This window comes from Crocodylus siamensis, chromosome 2 (genome assembly GCF_052110815.1).
Source record: "Crocodylus siamensis isolate JL-2025a chromosome 2, ASM5211081v1, whole genome shotgun sequence".
NCBI classification, from domain to species: domain Eukaryota; kingdom Metazoa; phylum Chordata; order Crocodylia; family Crocodylidae; genus Crocodylus; species Crocodylus siamensis.
Genome location: NC_143396.1, coordinates 228,701,932 through 228,723,232, shown reverse-complemented (window position 1 = coordinate 228,723,232; position 21,301 = coordinate 228,701,932). Strand labels below are relative to the sequence as shown.

The 21,301-nt window shown below is 44.6% G+C and overlaps 1 protein-coding gene across 5 annotated transcripts in view; it reads left to right on the top strand.

Annotated features, from left to right (window-relative positions):
* Window positions 1-6,001: 6,001 nt before the first annotated feature.
* The window catches only part of NUMB (NUMB endocytic adaptor protein), a 127,827-nt gene continuing 112,527 nt past the window's right edge, over window positions 6,002-21,301 (top strand). For 4 of the 5 annotated variants that reach the window (XM_090033300.1, XM_090033298.1, XM_090033299.1 and 1 more), the window contains exon 1: window positions 6,002-6,089. The gene's annotated coding sequence lies outside the window, so the exon portion shown is untranslated. Of the gene's footprint in view, window positions 6,090-19,406; window positions 19,520-21,301 lie in introns of those variants that run through there. The other variant, XM_090033296.1, reaches the window with a different exon arrangement.

The window sequence follows — 21,301 nt, the reverse complement described above, 5'->3', positions numbered from 1 at the left end:
GTGGCATGCAGCACTGGAGGTATGTGACCTACACAGTGTGTGGCTGGGGTCCCATGACTCCTGCTCATTCAGAAATTGGACAGTCCTAGGTTACTGTATAGTTTCACAGTAGGGTTGGAAGGCACCTGAGCAGATCATCAAGTCCAACCCTCTGCCATGGCAGGAAAGAGTACTGGGGTCAAACAATCCCAGCAAGGTGTACATCTAGCCTCCTCTTAAAGACCCCCAGGGTAGGAGCCAGCACCACTTCTCTTGGAAGTTGGTTCCAGATCCTAGCCAACCTGACTGTGAAGTAGCACCTCCTGATATCTAGCCTAAATCTACCCTCTGTCAGCTTGTGACCATTATTCCTAGTCTCCTGGTAGTGGGTGGGGGAACAGGGACTTCCCCAATGCCTGTTGGTTCCCTCTGACTAGTTTTTAACAGGCCACTAGATCCCCGCTCAGCCTTCTCTTGTGAAGGCTGAACAGGTTCAGGTCCCGTAGCCTGTCCTCATACGGCCTGCCCTACTGCCCCCTGATCATGCAAGTGGCCCTCCTCTGGACCCTCTCCATGTTGTCCACATCCCTCCTGAAGTGCGGCACCCAGAACTGGACGCAGTACTCCAGCTGCAGCCTGACCAGTGCTGCATAGAAGGGAAGCCTTGGATCTGCTTGAGATGCATCTGTGGATGCATGACAAGGTGCGGTTGGCCTTCCTGACTGCATCCCCACACGGTCGGCCCATGTTCATCTTGGCATCAATGATGACTCCAAGATCCTTTTCTGCTTCTGTACTGATGTGAAGGGAGTTTCCCAGCCTGTAGGTATGCTGCTGGGTCTTCCTCCCCAGGTGCAGTACCTTGCATTTGTCAGTGTTGAATCCCATCCTACTCTCATCTGCCCACCCCTGTAACCTGTCTAGGTCCGATTGTAGCCTATTCCTTTCTTCTAGCATGCCCACATCCCTCCACATCTTGGTGTCATCAGAAATTTGAACAGGGTATACCCCTTGTCCAAGTCACTGATGAAGATGTTGAACAGTGCGGGCCCGAGGACCGAGCCCTGGGGAACCCCATGGCCCACATCCCTCCAGGTCGAAAATGACCCCTCCACCACCACTCTCTGGGTGCAGCCCTCCAGCCAGTTGGTGACCCATTTGACTGTGTAGGTGTTGACACCACAGTCCCCCAGTTTCTTAATGAGAACGGGGTGAGAGACAGTGTCGAAGGCCTTCCAAAAGTCCAGAAAGACTACAGCCACTGCTACGCCTGCGTCTAAGGATTTTGTGACTTGATCGTAGAAGGCCACCAGGTTGGTCTGACAGGACCTGCCGCTAATGAACCTGTGTTGGTTGCCCCTAAGCATAACCTCCCCTGCTGGCCCCTTGTGGGTGTGTGCCAGAATAATTCTCTCAAAAAGCTTACCCAGGATTGAGGTAAGACTAACTGGCCTATAGTTTCCTGGGTCCTTCTTCCTCCCCTTTTTGAAGATGGGAACCACATTGGCCTTCTTCCAGTACCACACCAGAACACCACGAGTGCTTGTACAGCCGTGCCAGGAGTCCCGCAATGACCGCAGCTAATTCCCTCAGTACTCTAGGGTGGAGATCATCCGGACCAGCCGATTTGAATACATCCAGTCCCTCCAGAAGTTTCCTGACTAGTTTCTCCCTGACCCTTGGCCTAGGTGTGCCTCCCCTGGGATCTAAGGGGGGCCCAGAGCGGGGGTGGCTGATCTGGTCCCTGCTCAGGAAAATGGAGGCAAAGATGTTAGTAAATATGTTAGCTTTGTCATCTGGTGTGATGACCAAAATTTCCTAGCATGTCCTGCAGGGGCCCCATGTTACCCGAAACCTTCTTTTTGCCCCCTATGTATTTAAAAAAGGACTTCTTGTTATCCTTGATCTGGGAAACTAGTCCCAGTTCCATCTCCGTCTTGGCCTTCCTGACTGCCCCCCTGCATCCCTGAGCAACCATAGTATAGTCCTCCCTGGTGATGACCCCTCCTTTCCATTGGGTGTACGCCTCCCTTTTAGCTAGGAGACATTCCTGGATGCTTTTGCTGAGGCATGGGGGCTTTTGTGCCCTCCTGCCCCCTTTGATCCATGTTGGGATTACCTCCCTTGGGCTTGGAGGATTGTCTCTTTAAGGAGCGACCACTCTTCCTAGACACCTGGCTCCCATCCCCTCCGGGACCTCAGTGCTTCCCTGACTATTCTCCTTAGCTCCTTGAAGATCGCCCTCCTGAAATCTAGGGCTGCTGCCTTGCTGCAGGCCTTTGCCACCTTGCGCTGGCAGGCAATGATTGCTGTCGCCCAGGTGGTCGAGCACCTGCAGCCCCCTCACCAGGTCATTGCCGGTGGCCAGCACCAGGTCCAACAAGTCGTCTCCCCTGGTGGGGCTGTGCACCTCCTGGGTTAGATGGAGGTCCTGCATTTGGGCTAGGAACCTATGTGAGCGGTCAGACCTGGCTGACTGCTCTTCCCAGCAGATGTCTGGAAAGTTCAAGTCCCCCATGATGACCACGTTCTTTGACCTAACTACCTCTGTGAGCTGACTTAAGAATTCCTGGTTGAGCTCTTCCCCTTGGTTGGGTGGTCTGTAGCAGACCCCCACTGTTAAGTCTCTTTCCCCTCAACTGCCTTGTATTCTAACTCAGAGCACTTCAGAGTGCCCCTCCTCCCTTTGCTAATTGATGAGGATGTGTATTCCTTCTTAATGTAGAGCACCACAGCCCCACCTTTCCTCCCTGTCCTATCCCTCCTGTACAGCCTATAGCCCTTGATATTCACTGCCCAGTCATGTGTTGGGTTCCACCACGTTTCAGTGAGCCCCACTATGTCTGGGTTGGTGTCAGCTAGCAGGAGGGTAAGTTCCTTTTGCTTGTTTTGCATACTACAAGCGTTTGTGTAGAAGCATATGAGGCCTCCTGAGGATGTGTGCACTGGCTCCCTACTCCCAGCATTGCCCTGGCCTCTGTTGCTTACCTGTGTATATATTCTGCTTGTTGGTCTAGGCTGGGCTGTACTTGTGGGTGTTGGTTGGTTTGGCAGTCCAAGGCTTCCTCTGCCCTCCTCTTCTCCTTCCCCCAATGAGCCTAGTTTCAAGCCTGCTGGAGGAGATCCGCCAACCTAGAAGAAAACACACGCTTATCTTTAGGGGAAAGGTGGAGCCCATCGCATCCGAGCATGTCTGTCGTTGTGATGTGCGGGTCGTTGTCAAGGAAGCTGAAGCCCACCTCAAGACACCATTCCCGAAGCCGCCAGTTGGTCTCTGTGATGCATGTCTCATGCCGTCTTCCACATCCGCTCACTGGTAGGACAGAAGAGAAAACCACCTGTGCACCTACCTCCTTCAGCATGCCCCCCAGAGTGTGGTAGTCCGCCATCAGGGGATCAAATCTTGCACCTGACATTAGGCCTTGGAGATAGATTTGTTGTCTTGCATCCTTGGAAACCCTCTCTAGGAAACTTGTCTATAGGTTGTAGGAATTGGCCCCCCAACCATCATAAATAGTGAGAGTATGGTTTAATTCAAGGCTCCTTTTATGGTTAGCTTTCCTTCATCCTCCCTCATATCCTCTTTTCCCCATCTCAGTCATTAGTAGCTACCTAGGGCAAGTCAGCAGTTAACAGAACGAAGAGAATAGCTACAAGCAGGTACATTAAAAAAATGCAGATATGCTTGGAGGTGGGCACTTATATGAACCAAATGCAACTGTAGCATATATTTGGACTTTATTGATTAAAACTGTAATGTATTTCGTTGACAGTAGTGTCCTTGGTTTGTCCTTACCAGTTCACGGCTACATCACATGTGAAAGTTGAGGTCACTTGTAACATGAAGATCTTTCTTTTGGAATGAAGGTTTAAAGCTCAGTACTTTATCTCAAGTTCTATGTCAGCGATAGAGAGTCCAGAGTCTAGCTTTGGTAAATATGAGGAAGAGCTAAACTAAAGCCACCTGGAACATAGCATATCTAAGGAGCTATTCAGGTCACAAACAATGTTAGATTTGTTAGGCTTCAAAAAAACTTAAGATCAATGCAAACATTCCTTTAATTTTTAAACATTTTTAGTTCAAGCAGTTTAAATATATTTTAACACATACTGAAGTTAAATGCTGGTGCGTGTGTGAGTGTGTGAAAACAGCAGTGTGAAAGTAACTAGAGATGAGTGTAAAAAGAAGTAGAACTAACCAGTTTATTTTCATTCACCAAGCTGAGTCATATGTAAAAAGAGGGGAAAAAATAGATTTCTGATTTCAGTGTTGATAGTTTAACAAAAGGTGATTTTGTAGTTGAGTCACTTGCTGAAGCTCAGGAAATCAGAGTTTACTTCTCACTTCTGCAACTGACTTTGTATGTAATGATGAAGAAGTAATTTAGCCTAAATTTTAAATATGGATATTGGTTTTAGTTTGCCTCATTTGTGGATGCCTGCACTGAAACACCTGAGCTCTGATTGCCCATTCCTCCATTCCTTTATTTGATTCAGAAAAAGGGGAAAGAAGAGCTTTAAGTGACCTTTGCACTTCCTGTATTCTGGGGGAGCTCAAGGCTGCTCTAACTTGTATTTGGATACAAGAGCTGCCCAAGGCCATTCACAGGAGAAGGCAAGGAATTCTTGGCTAGTGCATCCTGGCTCCATACCTTCTGCATGTGGTTCACTTGGATGCTGCACCCAAAACACTACCACTGTCACTTCTTGAAGCTGACTTTCCCTACTGAACAGTAGCATAAGTAAAGATGGGGGTTGTGGCAGGAGAGTTCTTGCAGGAGGACGGAGCTGGGCCAGGGCTCACACTGTCATGCTCAGTTTCCAGCTAGTTGCCACTAAGGCTCCTTGTCAAAAAGCAAAGTGTAAGCAGATCTGTGCCAACTGGGTAGCACTGCCTGGCAAAGGGGGCGGGCAACCCTGGAGCTCCTGAGCATCACTGGGCTGCGACAGCAGCAGCAGCAAACCGCAGCACCCCGGTGGGTATCAAAGCTCAGGAGAATTCAGATGCCCAAACTTAGGAGTCCTTTTCTGCTGAGACACCCCCACGTCTGGACCATGAAACACTTCTTCTTTCTTACGACATTGTAGGATTACAACATTCAGAGATTAATATCTAAATTTGATAACCATTTGACTGCTTCAGGGGTAGCTGCATGGATTGATTTTAGATCACTGTTAAAAGATCTAATTGGGTAATCATTCACAATGTGTTCCACTGTCTAAAAAAAAAAAAAAATCACACCGCAATCACAACCCGGACTGTCTTTGGTTCTCCATTTATGGAGTAGCTGTCCACATTTTCCATGAAGTGTCTGGATGCGATTCAGGGAGGACCAAATCTTTCTTGGTAGGTCAAATCCTAGCTGGGGAATTGTAGGGTCACTGACAATGTATTTATACCACCTGGCAGCCATGGCAGTGGTGTACTTTTTAGCATTCCTGATATAATCCGCATAGCTGCAGCACTGGGCAAAGCCCAGCAAAGGGTTTCAGTTGCATGGGGCCCTTTCCTTCTATAAGGGCATCAAGCTGAAATCCTTCATGCTGCATTTGGCCAGGCGCAGGTTTCCCAAGAGATGAGGCGGCCACAGCGACCCCTCTCGGCAGAGGCGCGGGAGAGGCTGCGCGGAGCCGAGGTGCTTTCTTCCCTGCCCAGGTGCTTTCTTCTCTGCCCCTCCAGCTCGCCTGTGCGCCGTGCAACCAACCTTACCACCGCCACCAGTCTGCTGAACCTGCTGCGGAAGCCCGGAGGGAAGGGGGCGGGATCAGTGCAACAGCTGGCAGCCCTGCCAGCCTATCCTACCTCTCAGTCTCAGCAGCTTGAGCCAATCCGGAGGATGAGAAGGGGGGGGGAAGCGGGGGTAACAAACCCCCTCCCCACTTTGAGTCCACCCTCCTCCCTTAAAGTGAATAGCTGGGTACGAGGCGGGGCCGAGCCGTGACGAGCAGTCGCACGGACCAATCGAAGCCGACCAGACGGGCGCGGGCGGCCAGTAGGTTACGCGGCTGGGCGGGGACTGTTGTCAGGGGGGCGGTGGTGGCGCTGGCGCTGGGTGGCGAAGGGCGGCCAAGGCGGTGCGGCTAGGAGGCGGCGGCGGCGGCAGCGGCAGGTAAGCGCTGTCGGGGCCGGAGTCGGAGGTTGGGGCTGAGTCCGAGTCGCGGGGCAGAATCGGGCCCGCTGAGGGGGGGACGGCGACATCCAGCCCGCGGTTCGGGGGCGCCGCCGTCGCTTCCTGCCCGGGGCTGGGGCCACTCGGCGCCGCCTCCCCTCTCCGGCCGGTGCCGTGCTGGGCCGGGCGGTGCCCTCGGGGCCGGCAGGTGAGGGCCTGGGCTGGGCCGGGGCGGAGGCTGGCGCCCGACTCTGGCTCCGGCGGGGAGTGGGGCTGGCTCTGCCGGCTGGCAGCGGCCCCGGCCGCGGCCTGCCCGGCCGGTCCCGCAGCACTCACCGCCTCTTCCCGAGCTGGTGGCAGCTGCTCCGGGCTCCGGCAGGCAGCAGGGCCGGGTCGGGCTGCGGCCGCTGCCGGCGCCTCTAGTGCAAGCGGCTGTTCAGGGAGGTCCCTGCCTCTCCCCGTGTGTCCCCCGCGGCCTGGGGACCGTAACAATGGCCCGGCCTGGATGCAGCATTGTTCTCCGGCGCAGCGGAGCCGCGCGCTCTCGGGCTGCGGGCGGCAGCTTCCCACGCACCCGCGGGCTCGTAGTTCCAGATGAAGAGGAAAAACAACGCTCGCCTCTCTTATCCCCCCCCCCCTTCCCGCCCCAGTAATCCACGGAGGTTTTCCATTTCTTCATTGCTTGGCCCTTCTCCATGGAAACAGCCTCTAAAAAATTGGGATGAAACCAAAATCATGTGAATTTGTGTCCAGAAACCTGAATCAAATTAGGGCCGTGTGGTCACCCTTGTATGTAAATCTGAGAGCTTTGGTTACTGAATTGATCCTATGGCAACATTCATTCATCTGTAACTGACTGAAATGGGGGCTCCAAGCCTCAGTGAAAGCTCTGGTTTGCAAAACTCGAAACATTACACACTCGAACTGTTGTACACACTCTTGCATCCAGGCCTGCATGCACACTCTCACACGGCCGTGCTTTCACTCACATTCACGCTGTCTCGTATACGGGTGTGCTTTTTCATGCCTTTTAAGATGGACAGACCCTTGGTATCAGTCATTTAATCTGTTATCAGCTGCCAATTTAGTGTTCTTAGTGACAACTATGTTCTTGACTGTTTCTCAGTTCTCTTTTTAACTGCAACTAGTAAAGGCTGAAAGTGACTCTAAACAAGACAGCTTAAAAAGGGCTGTGGTATCTTCTATCATGATGCCATGAAAATGTCTTTCTGATGCTGTGACGGCAATTACCAATTCCAAGCACATAAAAAAAAAAAAGTGTCATATGGTTTTGTGGTCTACCTTTAAAATGACACTTTTGGGTTTGACTTTTTCTGGTCTTTTGCACCTTTTATAGTAATAGTATGCTGTGATCACTTTTAGACTCTTTTTCACAGCCATCCAGGCTAGAAACCAGTTTTTTCCTTAGTGAAGGCTGAGGCTTGCATAATTGCTTGTACTCATGTACTGGGGGCTTAAAAGAAAACATCCAGACTTGTGATACGAATCCAAGGGTTGACATCAGCGCTGTGATGAGAACTCTTGTTGCTTGCCTGTAGGTGCTTATACTGACTTTCTCTTGTTGGTGCAACTGCATTATTTCATAGATTTCATAGACATTAGGGAAGGGACCTCGGGAGATCATCGAGTCCAGCCCCCTGCCCAAAGGGCAGGAAGTCAGCTGGGGTCATAGGATCCCAGCAAGATAAGCAACTGTGCTTTTCCAGGGTGCACCTTATAAAGGCTTTGTCATTTGCCTTCATGGAAAAAAGTTGGGTTTACAGAACATCAGAAGTTTGGAGAAAAACTAGTTGGCCTATAAAGATTTTGAGGAAGCTATCTTCGGCTTGTTCATTGATCTTTGGGCAAGTTTTAAAAGTTGTCACTTGTTCCTAGTGCAAACATGGCTATTGTTACCTGACTGAGTCAGTGGGTTTATTTTAATTTGTTTGCTGATCAAGGCAAACTCCAGGCACCAGTGAGCATTTTACCTGGGCTAGCATACATTAAAAGTATGACCTGTTTGTCAATTTTACTCCCAAAGCTTCTTGTCAAAAGCCTTGTGATTAAAAAAGTGTTTTGAGGAATCCGATCATTTTGAAGGGCATGTTATCTCTATACCAGCAATTGATTATATGTGGGTGGTAGATGTCTCTGGCCCCTTTTTGAGGAAGGTGTGAAGCCAAGCAGTCATACCATTGCACTAGAATAAGGGTCAGGAACCCCTGACACACGTGCTGAGCATGGCACACAAGGCCATTTTGCTTGGCACACCACTGCCGGCCTCGGCTCTAAGCAGCTGCTGCCAGCCACGGAGCTCAGGCTGTTCCAGCAGGCGGCTGGGAGGTTGCAAGCCCTGCTGCAAACAGGCTCTGTGGGCTGGCTGCAGCTTGGAGGCTGCAAACAGCTGCTCCAGGCTCTGGCATGTTGGCACTCCGACATCTTCCATGGTAGATGGTATAGTTTTTTCGGCAATCCGGCCAAAATATGTTGTCTACCTCTGCTCTAGAACCAGAAGTAAACCTGAACTTTTATGCATGTTCTTAAGAAATTGTTTTGGGTCTCTCTTCAGAGTCAAATCTACAAGTCTTTAGATTTTCAGGTGAAATTTTTATCAACTTTAAATCATGGTCTAAAAGGTCATCAGCAGAAATATTTTGGATTTGCATAAAGGACTTCAGAAATTTCTGGATCATCTGCCATTTCATGAAAAAATTAGACTTGATTTTTTGTGATGTGTTGGATCATAAATGTAGCCCTTTTCTGGCTGCTTATGTGTTAGTTCATGTGCCAAGAGAATCTCTGAGTTGTTTTGGATAGATAGCTTGTTGGCTTGGGCATCTTTGTTAAGTGCAAGTCTAGAAAGCACAAATGCCATCAAGCTGGCGAAGATGGAAATTGTATATTAGCACATTGGGAAGGGAATAGTTTCTAGCATATGATAGCTAAACCTGACCTGAATGTGACTGCTGCTTTTAGTCTAAACGAGCCTAGAGGGTAGACCCTGGGCAAAAATGTGGGCTTTTGGGGGGTTTGTTTGTTTTTTGATTCATTATATTTGTCTTTACTTGAGTTAGCTGACCTTGATTAACACTTTTAAACATCTCTTTTGCAACTTGTCTAGTTGTGAAAGTCTAGGCTTTTCTCTAGTTAGTCAGTGTATTTAAACATGCCATTTTCTTCTAGTCTTCACAAACCCAGAGAGGGTTTGACTTTGTTAAAAGGTTTCTGTGGGGCTTTAGGAAATGGCAGGCTGCTGCAGGCCACCAATCCCCCCTCCACTTCCTTCCCCATCTCCCCACATACCACCAGCAGAGGTTTAGACCCAGTTTCTTCTTTGTTTTTTCCCTTCCTACCATGAAAGAATGCTGCTACTGCAGAGGGAGGTGTCAGCATGGGGAGAGGAGGGTTTGTGGGGGGAATTGGACAGCAGTTACCTGGTGTAAGGAACTTCTGATACCCACTTGTTCCCTTCCCCACTGCAGCTGCTACCACTTGCCCCCATCGTGAATACTGCCAAATCCTATTGCCCTTAGCAATGAGAAACTGTAAATTCAGCATTGAGAATTGCAGCTGCTGCCTTAGGGGAGCTACTTTAACTACTGACTACTGACCACACTGACACCTTCCTGCATAGGAGTGGTATCCCCTGTTGGGGAGAGGGGAAGAGTCTGACAAGGGGAACAGAACTACTGGATGTGACCCCCATGGGTCTCCAGCTGCTCCAGGGGCTCTGGGGGACTCTGCTGCAGGCTGGATCCAGTTTCTTTGTGGGCTGAATCCAGCCTGCGAGCTGCAGGCTGCTGACCCCTAGTCTAGAACATAGAGCTGCTGACTCTCCCAAGATAACCATCTGACCCTCAACTGAGCCTTTCCAGTAACAGTTGATCTCTTCTAGCTCTGGCTACAACAAATTTCTCCAGGGAGTTCTTTACCTGAGATCAGGAAAGATGGCCTGTCTTCAAGGGCACCTTACTTCTGAAGTGGTGTAAAAAATGATTCCTTACCACCATGAAGGCTGGTAGGTAGATTCATACTGCACAGATGGTACATATTTTTTTTTTTGTCTTTAGAGGCTGACAACAGATATGGGAGTTTGAGGATACCATTGTGTTTTACTTCTATACAAATCTTATTTGTCAGGGCATTGAGAAAGTGTGCCTCCTTTGGGTGTCTTTTTCTGTTTTTCTGGAACTCCATCATCAGTATGTGTGTGTGTGTGTGTATCTCTCTCTCTCATATATATATATATATGGAGATCTCTCTCTCTATATCTATAATCTATCTATCTATAGCTATATACATATACATATATAATATGGATCTCTCTCTCTCATATATCTATAGATATCGATAGATATATGAGAGAGAGAGAGAGATCCATATCAAATCAAACCAGGTTTTATTTATATATTTTTTATAAGTTGTGTGTGTATGAAAATAAAGTAAATGACTGGTCAAGTATCAACTTCCTGAGAAATCTGATTTGCTTTCTTGCTGTATTCCCCTTGTTTGTTCCAAAGGATAAGCTGAACTATCTTCCTCTTGTAAAGAGTAATTGATACTCTGTATGACTTCTGCTGATTTCCATATTTTTTATGGCTGCACAGTTTCACATTTCTGCAGGAGTGTATTGTCACTCAGTGGTCCTTAAGTTTCTCAGTAATAATGTACATAAAATGAACTGCTGTGTGAGAGGGGGAAAAATATATTGATGAGTCAGGGTAATCTAATAAGGTGGGCATGTAGACCTCTTTTGTAGAGCCAGTGTGTTTAACTCATTTGGAAGTAAGCTTTCCACAACTTTATTGCTGCCTGATTTTTATTTGTGAGACAAAAAGATGCTTAGTAAGGGCATGTTATATCAGTAATACTAAAGTTTTTTGGAGTACTTTAAGGATAATTTATTTAATATGTTCTTGCTTAAGTCCCTAAATAATTCTAAAATGCTAAACTTTCAATCTCTCTAAATCCACTGTTTAAAAATACATAAAGAAAAGTACAAGTAAATATGCATGAGCCCAAAGAGTTTAGAAATTGACACATCTGAATTCCTGAAGGTTTTGTAGTTGCTAGTGATTTATGAGGTTTAAACTAAGTTTGTAAGGTTTTTTTTATATGAGAATGTGTGCATTTCAGCCCTGAATACTACAGGGTGTATGTAGATCAGGGGTGGACAGAATGTGGGTGGGGGCCAGATGCGGCCCGCCAGGCCGTTCTGTCCGGCCCGCAGGGCTCCTAAAAATTTAGAAAAGTACTATTTATCTGCCCCTGGCTGCCTATCTTGCGGTCCTCGATGGCTTGCCAAAACCCAGTAAGCGGCTCTCCACCCAAAATAGTTGCCCACCCCTGATGTAGATGGAGAGAAATTGGTGGCTGCAGCATTGTCTTTTCTTGTTCTTACTTATTTTGGAACTATCTTTTTTTCTTAGGGTTAGTAGGATTGTTTGTTTTTACACAAACCAACATCTTTTTAGACACTAAATAACTTTGTCCTGTGGATTCCAGATATAAAGCAAAAGCAATTTTGTTATGGACCTAGTTTGATCTTTATTCTTTTATAACTATTAAGGAAGGCGTCATTCAATTACAAATCATGGTTATGTAAACATCAGAAACAAAAAGAAGGTTATAATAATGAGCTTTTTTTAATTCAGGGAATCATCATGCACTAATCAAATTTATCTTTTGGGCAAGTTTTAATATTTACATAGAAACAGGAAGTATTGTTTCTGGTATTGTTTTTTATTATATGAGTACATTTACTCAGTTTCTCATCACCAAGTAAGGTATGTCTGTCGATAATAAAATTAAGCAGTCATGTGCACACACGTGCATGCACTCAAGAGATGGAGTACCAGAAATATAGTGAAAACCTTAATTTGACTTGCTAGATGTAAACTTACGTCTATCGCTACCCTTATTAAATACGTTAATAATTTTATGGCTTCTAGGTCTACCCTGTGTGACCTGGGTAATGTTACCGTTGATATAATTCTGTGCCAAGTATTATATTTGCCTATTTGCAGTGGACTTAGGTTCTTGTCATCTTATTGGAGAAAAACACAGGCATTCTGCCACTGTTATTTCATGTAACCCATGAAGCCTCAGTGTGATTATCCAAGACTAGGCTTGAAAGGATTGCATTAAAATGCTGCTTCATGGTTCAGGTTTGGATTATTTGTACTTCCCGTGTTCATCACTGAATTCATTACCTAGCATTTCGCCTCCTTAATATGTGCATCTCTGTGCCGGTGACCATTCAAGTGAAAGAAATTTGACTTTTGGCAATAGGTTTCTATTTTCCCATATTGTACTTTCTTGTTGGCTTAACATCAGTTTCTGGAGATGCCAGAAAGATGATGGCCCCCTACTTAGGGAGGGTTCTTGGCAGACTTAATAAATGATTTGGTAGGGTACCTTGTCTGCAGAAAATGGGGACTGTCTTTGGGGCAGTAGAGACTGGAATTGATTTTCCAAACTAACTTAATTTTTGGAAGCAGCTAAAAATCCTTTCACTCAAGATGTGATAGTGTGGGCAGGCTCTACGCTGTGCATAATAACATTTTTTTTTGACAAGAGGGGTCCTCTTGCTATGAGGCAGTTCTTGATTCAGAAGAATAGTGGCAAAGATGAAAATGTCCAGGTTCACATCCCCAAACGTTATTTTTTGGAGGTACAAAAGTTATTTTGCATTCACAGGTGTTTCTTAACTTGTGTCAGTTCCAGATAAGTTTGGGAAGTAGAAATGTAAGATTCATCATTTTCCCAGCTTGATGGAGGGATGTGGAGCAAATCTAATGGTCCTTCTTTGCTGCCTTCATCTTACTTTCATAGATGCCTGTCTTCCTTTTGTACGGTGTAGGAGGATGCGATACTTTTTCCTGGTTCTTGCACGCTCTGATACAGTACAAATGAACAAGATGGAAAAGATAAAGGAAAGAGCCTCTGAGGAATGGGGCAGAGGCTTTCGTTTTTATTAATGTTACATGTACCTCCGTTTTTAAGTGCTGTACAGTCAGTTCTTGCTGGAATTCATCATGTCTGCAGGAAAGCAAATGATAGTTTTAGATAATGCAGTCACCAAGACTTACTTTTTAAAGAAATTCAGGGTAGTGTTTCAAGTGAAGGTGGAGCGGCATGGTGCACCAGGCAGGTACTCCTGCTGCTGTGCAGGAGCAAGGTGAGGAGACTGGATTGGTTCCCAGACCTAGTGGCCCTCTAGGTCTCAGGAGGAGTTGGGCTGGGCACTTGTGGGTTGGGTGGCACCTGCTCCAGTTTGCCCACCTTGCTCCTACACAGCAGCAGTGGTGCCTGCCGACCCTCCTGCCTGGTGCACCATGCTGCTCTGTCTCCCTGCTGGACTGTATTCTGCATGCCTGCCTTTGCTTCATTTGCCAGAAATATAAGATTTCTTAATCTTGTACCTGGATTTTTGAGGTACTGCATTGTTGTATCATCAGTGTTGGGCTCCTTATGCTTGCTGTGAATGGAAGACACTTGGCTCACGCTTTGAGCCATGAGGTAACATTTGTATGGAGAGTGTGTTTCCTTACAGAAATCTAATTATCTCTGCTTCCAGCAGCATCTCTCATTTTCTAATTGCTTTCCAAATGTTAAAAAAAATAAATAAAAATAAAGTCCCTGTCCTAAAAAAATGTCTTTTCTAAAAGGCAAATACTATGCCTTTTTCACCTTACCGTCTTGAATGAATTGAGCATTACCAAGATCTGAAAGAAAAATTTAAAACCTACTCTTACTGTTTTGGAAGTTCCTACTACACTGATCAATTAAGAGTACCATTCTGTAGGGCTAGGATAATCATTCATACTTAACACACAGCAATGAATATCTGTTTAACAGCAAGTGCAGAAACAGAATTTAAGTAACTTCTCTTACAGGGATTTGATTATCTTAGTTTTCTATAGAATCTCAGTTTACTTTTCCCTCCCTTTTTCATCTTCCTATTCCTTAATTATAGTTAAGAGTTTTCATTACTAAAGACTGGCTGCCTTACTTTTCAGTGAAGTTCTCTTGACCTTCAAGGCAGAGGCATAGTCTTTTCTTAAGTCTTTGCCTCTGCCTGGAGTCTAAGTTTCTCAAGGAGTGCTTATAGAAATTAGGAGGTTCTGGCAAGGAGAAAGTAAGACAGCAGTGAAATGTGCATTTGTGCTTCTTCTGCTCCATAGTATCAATGCTTAGGTGGGATAATAAAGAGTGAGAGAACACTTGATTTTCCTTTTAAAGAATTTCAGGAATATTCTTTTATTGTATTGCAGATGTAAAATAACAAGTCTGTTCTCCTCCTTCCTCTGATATCTTCCAAGAAATCTAAGTTAAGGTAGTCTGAATGATTTACAGTCTTTTTTTGAAATTGATATATTGAGGCATATATTTTTGTTGCTCTAAGTTTAGAGTAAACGCAGTATACATTTACTATCTAACCTATTAGCTCTATTCAGCATATTTCCGTGCATTCAGTAAAACTGCACCTAATTCTTAGGTCATTGATCTAATTAATGCAACATACGTACATATAATAAAGCATTTAAAGCAGAAATTCACATTTTACAAACTAATACTCCACAACACTTTCTAGTGATTCAGAGAGGTGACTGTTCATAAAGGGTGGATTCTTCATTCTAGCTGCCAGACTGTATTAAGATAGCAGTTCCCCAATCCCACTTTGTCAGGTAAACAAGAAAAGGAAGTAGTGCTTTCTTCTTAAGGTCTGTAACAGTGCTTGGACTTTTGTTTGTTGCCCTCCACATTACTAAATGCTGGTCTACTAATACAGCATGCCTAAAACTGGTTACATTTTAGTTGCTGATGGCAAGCTCTTTAATTTGCATGTTTGATATTTTGTGTGACTTTATAAATGTTGGGACATCTTTAAATCATAACTCTAAGTTCTTGTATGGCCTATATTGGGGGCTGGCAACCTTTATGAACAGCAGGGTGTGGTTTGTGACTTGGCTGCTTCTGCAGACTGTTGATTCTCTGATACTGTCCCGGTTCTTGATCTCTGTCTCTCCCCACTATGCTCCGTCCTCGCTTTCAGAGTTCCTGCTTACCTTTGCCACCAAGTGCTGTGGACTTCCATGGCCAACAGCTATGCTCAGGCAAATTTAGCAGCAAGGTTAGAGAGCAGAGGTAGGGCTGGGTGTGAGCAGGGGCTGCGCTAGGGGAGAGGTGAAATGTGGCACAGGCTTGTGCTGGGATGAATGCAGCAGGTAGAGTGATCCTGGGGGTATCTACTCTGTGGGTCTTGCCAATGGGTGCTGCAGATTTCTCTGCCCTAGCTGCTGCAGGCCATATCCAGCCCATGGATTGTTGACCTCTGGCCTGTACTGCCACTATCAGAAAGATTCTTTCCTGCTGCTTTGCTGAAAGTGAATGAATAGCCTCTGACCAGCAGTACTTGAAACTTCTCCTTTTTGTATAACACTTGGCTTGGGAGATGGGAGGGAGGCCGAGGTTAAAGCAGGACTTTGTGAGATTCCTCAAGTGGGTGGACAGCAGCACGACATTCCTATATTCTGTGACTAAGAGAATTGATGATGTGGCAGCTGTCCTGTCTCCTAATTTACAGAGGTCTAGGACAGAATACTGACAGTAAGTGAAAGGGGCAGCTGAGGACAGTATGTGCACAATTTAGCAAAGACCTGTTTCCAGGCAAATTCTGTCTGCTGTAAGATGGAGTACTCAAAGGGTATGGGGGGAGGTGAACAAACCTGCTGCTACTTTTAACAGAGTGAGCACTTTAAACAGGGGAGTCAAACTCATTTGGCCCTATGGGTCATGGAGCAGACTCAGCATTGAGTCCAGCCTGCATGTGCCAACCCCTGAAACCAGCAAGGAGTGCATTATCTGCAGCACATGGGCTGAAGCATGCAGCACCCCGAACTGATTTCCATAGTGTGTAAATCTGGGGCTGCCACATGGGGTTGGTCCAGCAACCTGTGAGCTGTATCCAACCTGTGGGCCCATATGTTTGTCATCTCTGCCTTAAAACCAGTCTCTGCCAATATTAAGAGGAAACTGAATCTTAAATCAACTGATAATGGTTATTCATTCTCTTGTTTCTGTAGAAAGTGACAGAAATGGAAAAGAAAGATTAAAGATTTTGTAATTTTAAAACCCTAGACTGGAATCTGTGAGCTCCCAATTCAGTTCCCAGCTCTGCCTCAGAGTTTCTGTGCAATCACAAGGGAAGGCCATTTAGAGCTAGATTTGTGAAGGGAACATAAATTTGACATCTAGCTTTCAAAGTAGAATCAACAGTCGTTAGATTGGTGCCCAAGCTTTCTGACCAATGCATAGAAACAGTAAGCATCTCAAAATGAGTTTCACAACTGTCAGCACACTGAATGGGATATTGCTGTCAGTAGTAAATAAGGAACATTGACAGGTGTGTCTTTGGCCTATTTTTTGGAGCTAAGGTGCCTAACCTTTGAGCTGTAGATAGATACCTACATCTGCTTGGGTTTTATTGCTCTGAGAGACTTCCTGAAGCCAAGTGCCTAGAGCCTGTGTGACAAAAGTGGAGGAGGGAATTGTCCCTTTTTTTTTTTTTAATGCATGGGTGGAGCAGAAGAATGTGGTGGTATCCCTCTTAAAATAACCTAGTTGCAAGAACACTCATCCAGGATGTGGAAGACCTAGAGTTGAACCATCTCTCACCTCTCATTCCACCTCTCAAGGGCATGTCCTAACACAAGGGTGGGCAAAATGCGGCCCGGGGGCCAGATGTGGCCCATCAGGCCATTCTGTCCGGCCCACAGGGCCCCTAAAAAATTTAGAAAAATATAATATGCATCTGCCCTGGGCTGCCTGTCATGCAGCCCTCGATGGCTTGCCAAAACTCAGTAAGTGGCCCTCTGCCCAAAATAATTGCCCGCACCTGTCCTAATGTGATTATTCTTGAGTGAGGCTATTTTGCCCCCCTTCTTCTGAGGAGATCCTCATGCACAAAAGAGAATGTGAGACTTTAATGGACCAGGGAAGAGAAGGCGGAGAGCGAGCATGTAGTTTGTAGTTAGTAGTTTGTCACTTGCATGGAAGGGTGAAGAGACTTAGGTTTTGCCTTCTACACCCAGGACTTTATGTATCTTATCCAATGACTGTTTATAGGAAAGTTCTTCTATTTAGATAAGGTCATGAAACTTTAATTGGGACAGTAAATCTTGTTCATGAGAGAAAATATGGTTACAGAATGATTGTTCATAATCAGTAAGTGCAGTGAGTCTTGTAAGATTTCAGTGCTACTGTTTCGGCCTCTTGATGCTTCAGGAACACCTAAACACTAATGTTCGCTACCGTTTATCTTTGTACTGGACAGAAATAATGTTGCCAAGTAACTGGCTGGCTGAACTTGGAAAGTATAGTCTATACCATGGTTGTTATGCCCAATAACTGCCAACAGACCATGCAAAATTTATGGAATATGAGAAATTGCTGCTTCTAGCAAAATTGACATGGACACAGAAAACAGATGTGCATATAATTTTTGTTTGACTTTGAAATGTTGTTGCTTGGCTTCTTTAAAAGTGGAGAAATTAACCACTCCCTTCTATGAAAGCCAACCAGTTTGACAACTGAAATTAGAAATATCACGCTACTGCATATTGTGTAGAGTGTATAGTGCAGGGAGGGAAGTGTTTAATTTCAGTCTCTAAACAAGACAGCTTAAAAAAGGCTGGGGTATCTTCTATCATGATGCCATAAAAACATCTTTCTGATGCGGTGGCAGCAATTACCAATCCCAAACCCATAAAAGTGTCATATGGTTTTGTGGTCTACCTTTAAAATGACACTTTTGGGTTTGACTAGCTTTCTGGTCTCTTGCATCTTTTATAGTATGCTGTGATCACTTTTAGACTCTCTCTTTAGCTGTACTGCTGCCCTCTCCTGCTTCCAAAGTCCCAAGCCCCCCCTTCAGTGGCTCAGAGCTGGGACATGCACCCTCACCTGCACAGCCAAGCCCCTTCTGTGTAGCTGGATTGGGGCTGGGCTGCCCTTTTCCCCCTCTGTGCGGCCAGGTTGGGACCTTGTTGCACCTGTCCTGGGTGCCAGATTGGGACCACCATCTGGATCTGGCTCATGGACAGATTGGGCACTGCCTGTCCAGCACACTGGGCAAAAAGGTTGGGCACCCCTTCTGGTATTGAACATTGTAAAGAACACTTACCTGGCAGTAGTATAATTACTGATTTATTTTATTTTATTTTTTTCTTCACTTTATGAGAGAAAAAACTTTTACCTTTCACCTGTAGGTAAAATTGTAGGGATGTGCCAATATTCTATATGTTTGTGTTTGGCTACCCTTGCAGTACAGCAGAAATAAGGGAGCCTATAAGTGTAATATTACTTCTGTATATGGGACTTCCGGTGCTTTAAATTAACCTTGGCGAGCAAGTCTTACTCTATCTTCAGTTTAGATGGCTCCTTAAGATGCACAGTTTTGTGCACGGGTCCCAGTTCCAATTCCAACTATAAGAACAACTCTGATGTTTTAAGTGTAAAAGACACTAGAACTTAATAAGCTCTTAAGATGTAAATTGAGTTGCTTCAAGCTTTAAGAGCACTTTAAATCCAATTAAGGTTGTCCAGAGTATTCAGAACAGTTCAACTTCAGGTTCTGGTTCACATTACTTAAATGCAGCACCACCTCTCTGTGCTAAAGGGCCAGGCAGCTTTTTTTTATGGCTTGGAAAGGATTTGTTACAAGGTAGCATCTCTGTGATGGGAACCTGAAAGTGGAAAAAGCTGTGGAGTCTTAATATAAAAGCTTAGACTTAGTAGAAATATCTTGAATTTTTGGAGAGTGAGTTTCCTGTTCTTTTGTTCAGCTTTGCATTAGCTCTGACAGTCTCACCTTTTTTTTTTTTACAATGTGACCTACAAAGCTTTTTAAATTTATTCATGGCTTCAGCTTATGGGACCTGTGACCCATGGCAATCCATTATTTTTTGTCAAACTCTATTTTTCATTATTCCTCAAGTTTAACCAGGGGTTCTGGACCCTATCCACTCTAAATTATTTTGCTGTCCTTTGCAGGTTTTTCTGTTTCATGCCAAGCAGGTGTAAATGACAGTCCTATCTGTATCACTTCTCTTTAGTTTGTTGCCTCTAGATTTTTACTGAAGAGTGAAGTTGCATGTTGCCCCAACACCTTTTCCATTGACAGAATCCACTCATTTGAATTTAGCAGTTGTTTTAAATTTGGCTGATTCATACCCACTTTGCTTCACAGACTGCATAAAATCACACACATACTTCTCATGTTTTCCCACAGTTCCCTGGTTTCCTGAAAGGATAGACAAGTTCTCTCTCAATTAACTGGGAAAGAGTCTATGTTAGAGTTTAATCTTGTGCAGAGAATCCTAGCAGTGTTTGTGCATCCTCAGGGAGGACCCAGCAGTTCACAGGTATGGTTTTGCATTGTTGCCCTCTTCATCTGGCCTAAGCTAATTTGAGTCCCTGGACTAAACTGTCAGTAGTTAGCATTAATAGTGAAGCGAAGACCTATCCAATGAAGACAGGTTAGTAGGAAGTGTGATTACTGCCTTGTAATTTAATGTGCCATGTTTGATTTGGTAATATTCAGAAAAAATTATATAAGAGTTGCTCAGAAAAAAGGGTGTATCCAAAAGGCATGTTCAGACTGCTGGAAGTGTTTTATGTTCTATTAGCATGACTGAGAAATGTTGATGTGGGCACTTCTCATATTGATGATTTAAAATCAAACAAAAAAAACCTGAGCGCCCTTTTTTGTTTTGATTACATGAATGCTGGAGCCATAAGGTTTATCCTGATGCTTTAAAGATCAGCTTCTAGTTACAAAACTGGGAAAAGTTGTTTGAGACCTATGACTAATAGTGAAGTCTGCATAGTTCTTACATTTGAGATTAGTTTAGCCTTGTCAAGTTTGAAGCTTTCCAGGCTAATAAATTAAGCCACATACATGATCTAACAAATAACTGCATCATCAGGTTAAGGTTTGCAGTCACTGTTGCAGAATCAGAAATTCTTGTGGCTGTAGGCTAACAGTCAGCTAAGAATAGGACTGTCCAACACAGCAGTGATGTTCTTGACTTCTAGGGGCATTGGGAATTTGGAAGACTGCAAATGGGCAAAATGTTTTCAACCAAAAAGAAAGAAACAAAAAACCCCCAAACCTGTGGCCCTTTCCACTTGAATTTCTTTTTATATATGCTATATACGCAGATATTGCTGCCTTTTGGGCCCATACTTTTTCTGAATGTCTGGTCATCTGAAACAGCACTGGTGAAAAATACCCATTTCCACCTTCCTGCTGACGCTCAGCTCAACATGGGTGACTTTGTGGCTGACACTTACAGCTTAATAAGGACTGTTCAAATGCTAATCTAAAATGCTTGACAGGAGTCACTGATAGTTTCTTTCTCTCTGAAGGGTATTGCTATCTTTTAATCCATACCATATTAGGTTGAACTCAAACTGATCTGTGAGATGTAGGCTCTAATTCAGTAATTGCATCTTGAGGCATTCCGTCCCTCAGTAAGCACTAATGTTATCTTCAGAAATAACTCTTGCTTGTTAGAAAAGATAAGGTTATAAATCTAGTTCTGATCTATATGAGGCATATACATTTGCAGTCTTCTACTCTGAAGACCATGCAAAACATCCTCCATATTCTACAATTTAGTAGTTTACCAGTTCTTATAGACAGCTCTTGGTAACAAACTATAGAAGCAACTAAAATGCATGAAGACAAATGTTTAACACAGTATCCAACTTCATTTTAAGTAGTGCTTTTTAATTTAAAAAGTACTAGCAATTTTACAGTTGTTATGATTGATTTGATAAAGATCTTTAACAAAGTCAAAAAACAAAACAAACCTTCCTCCACATATGGAGGAATATTTTATTAGTATTCAAATCTACACCCTGCATTTTTATAGTACAGACCTTTTCTCCTTTGTGCATTGGAGCTCCTAGTTATGAACACAGGCTAATACTCCTTCTACAGATGGTTTACTGAAAGACCTGGTTTTCTCTGTTTAAAAATCCCAAATTCTCTAATTTAAACACCCTCCAAAATCTGCTTTATTCTGCAATTAAAATGAAATCTATCTATACACACAATGAACAGTGTTTTATTGATATATTTACAATTTTAAAGCAATTTGAAGCCTACCAGTGCCTCAATCACTATAATAAATTCTAAA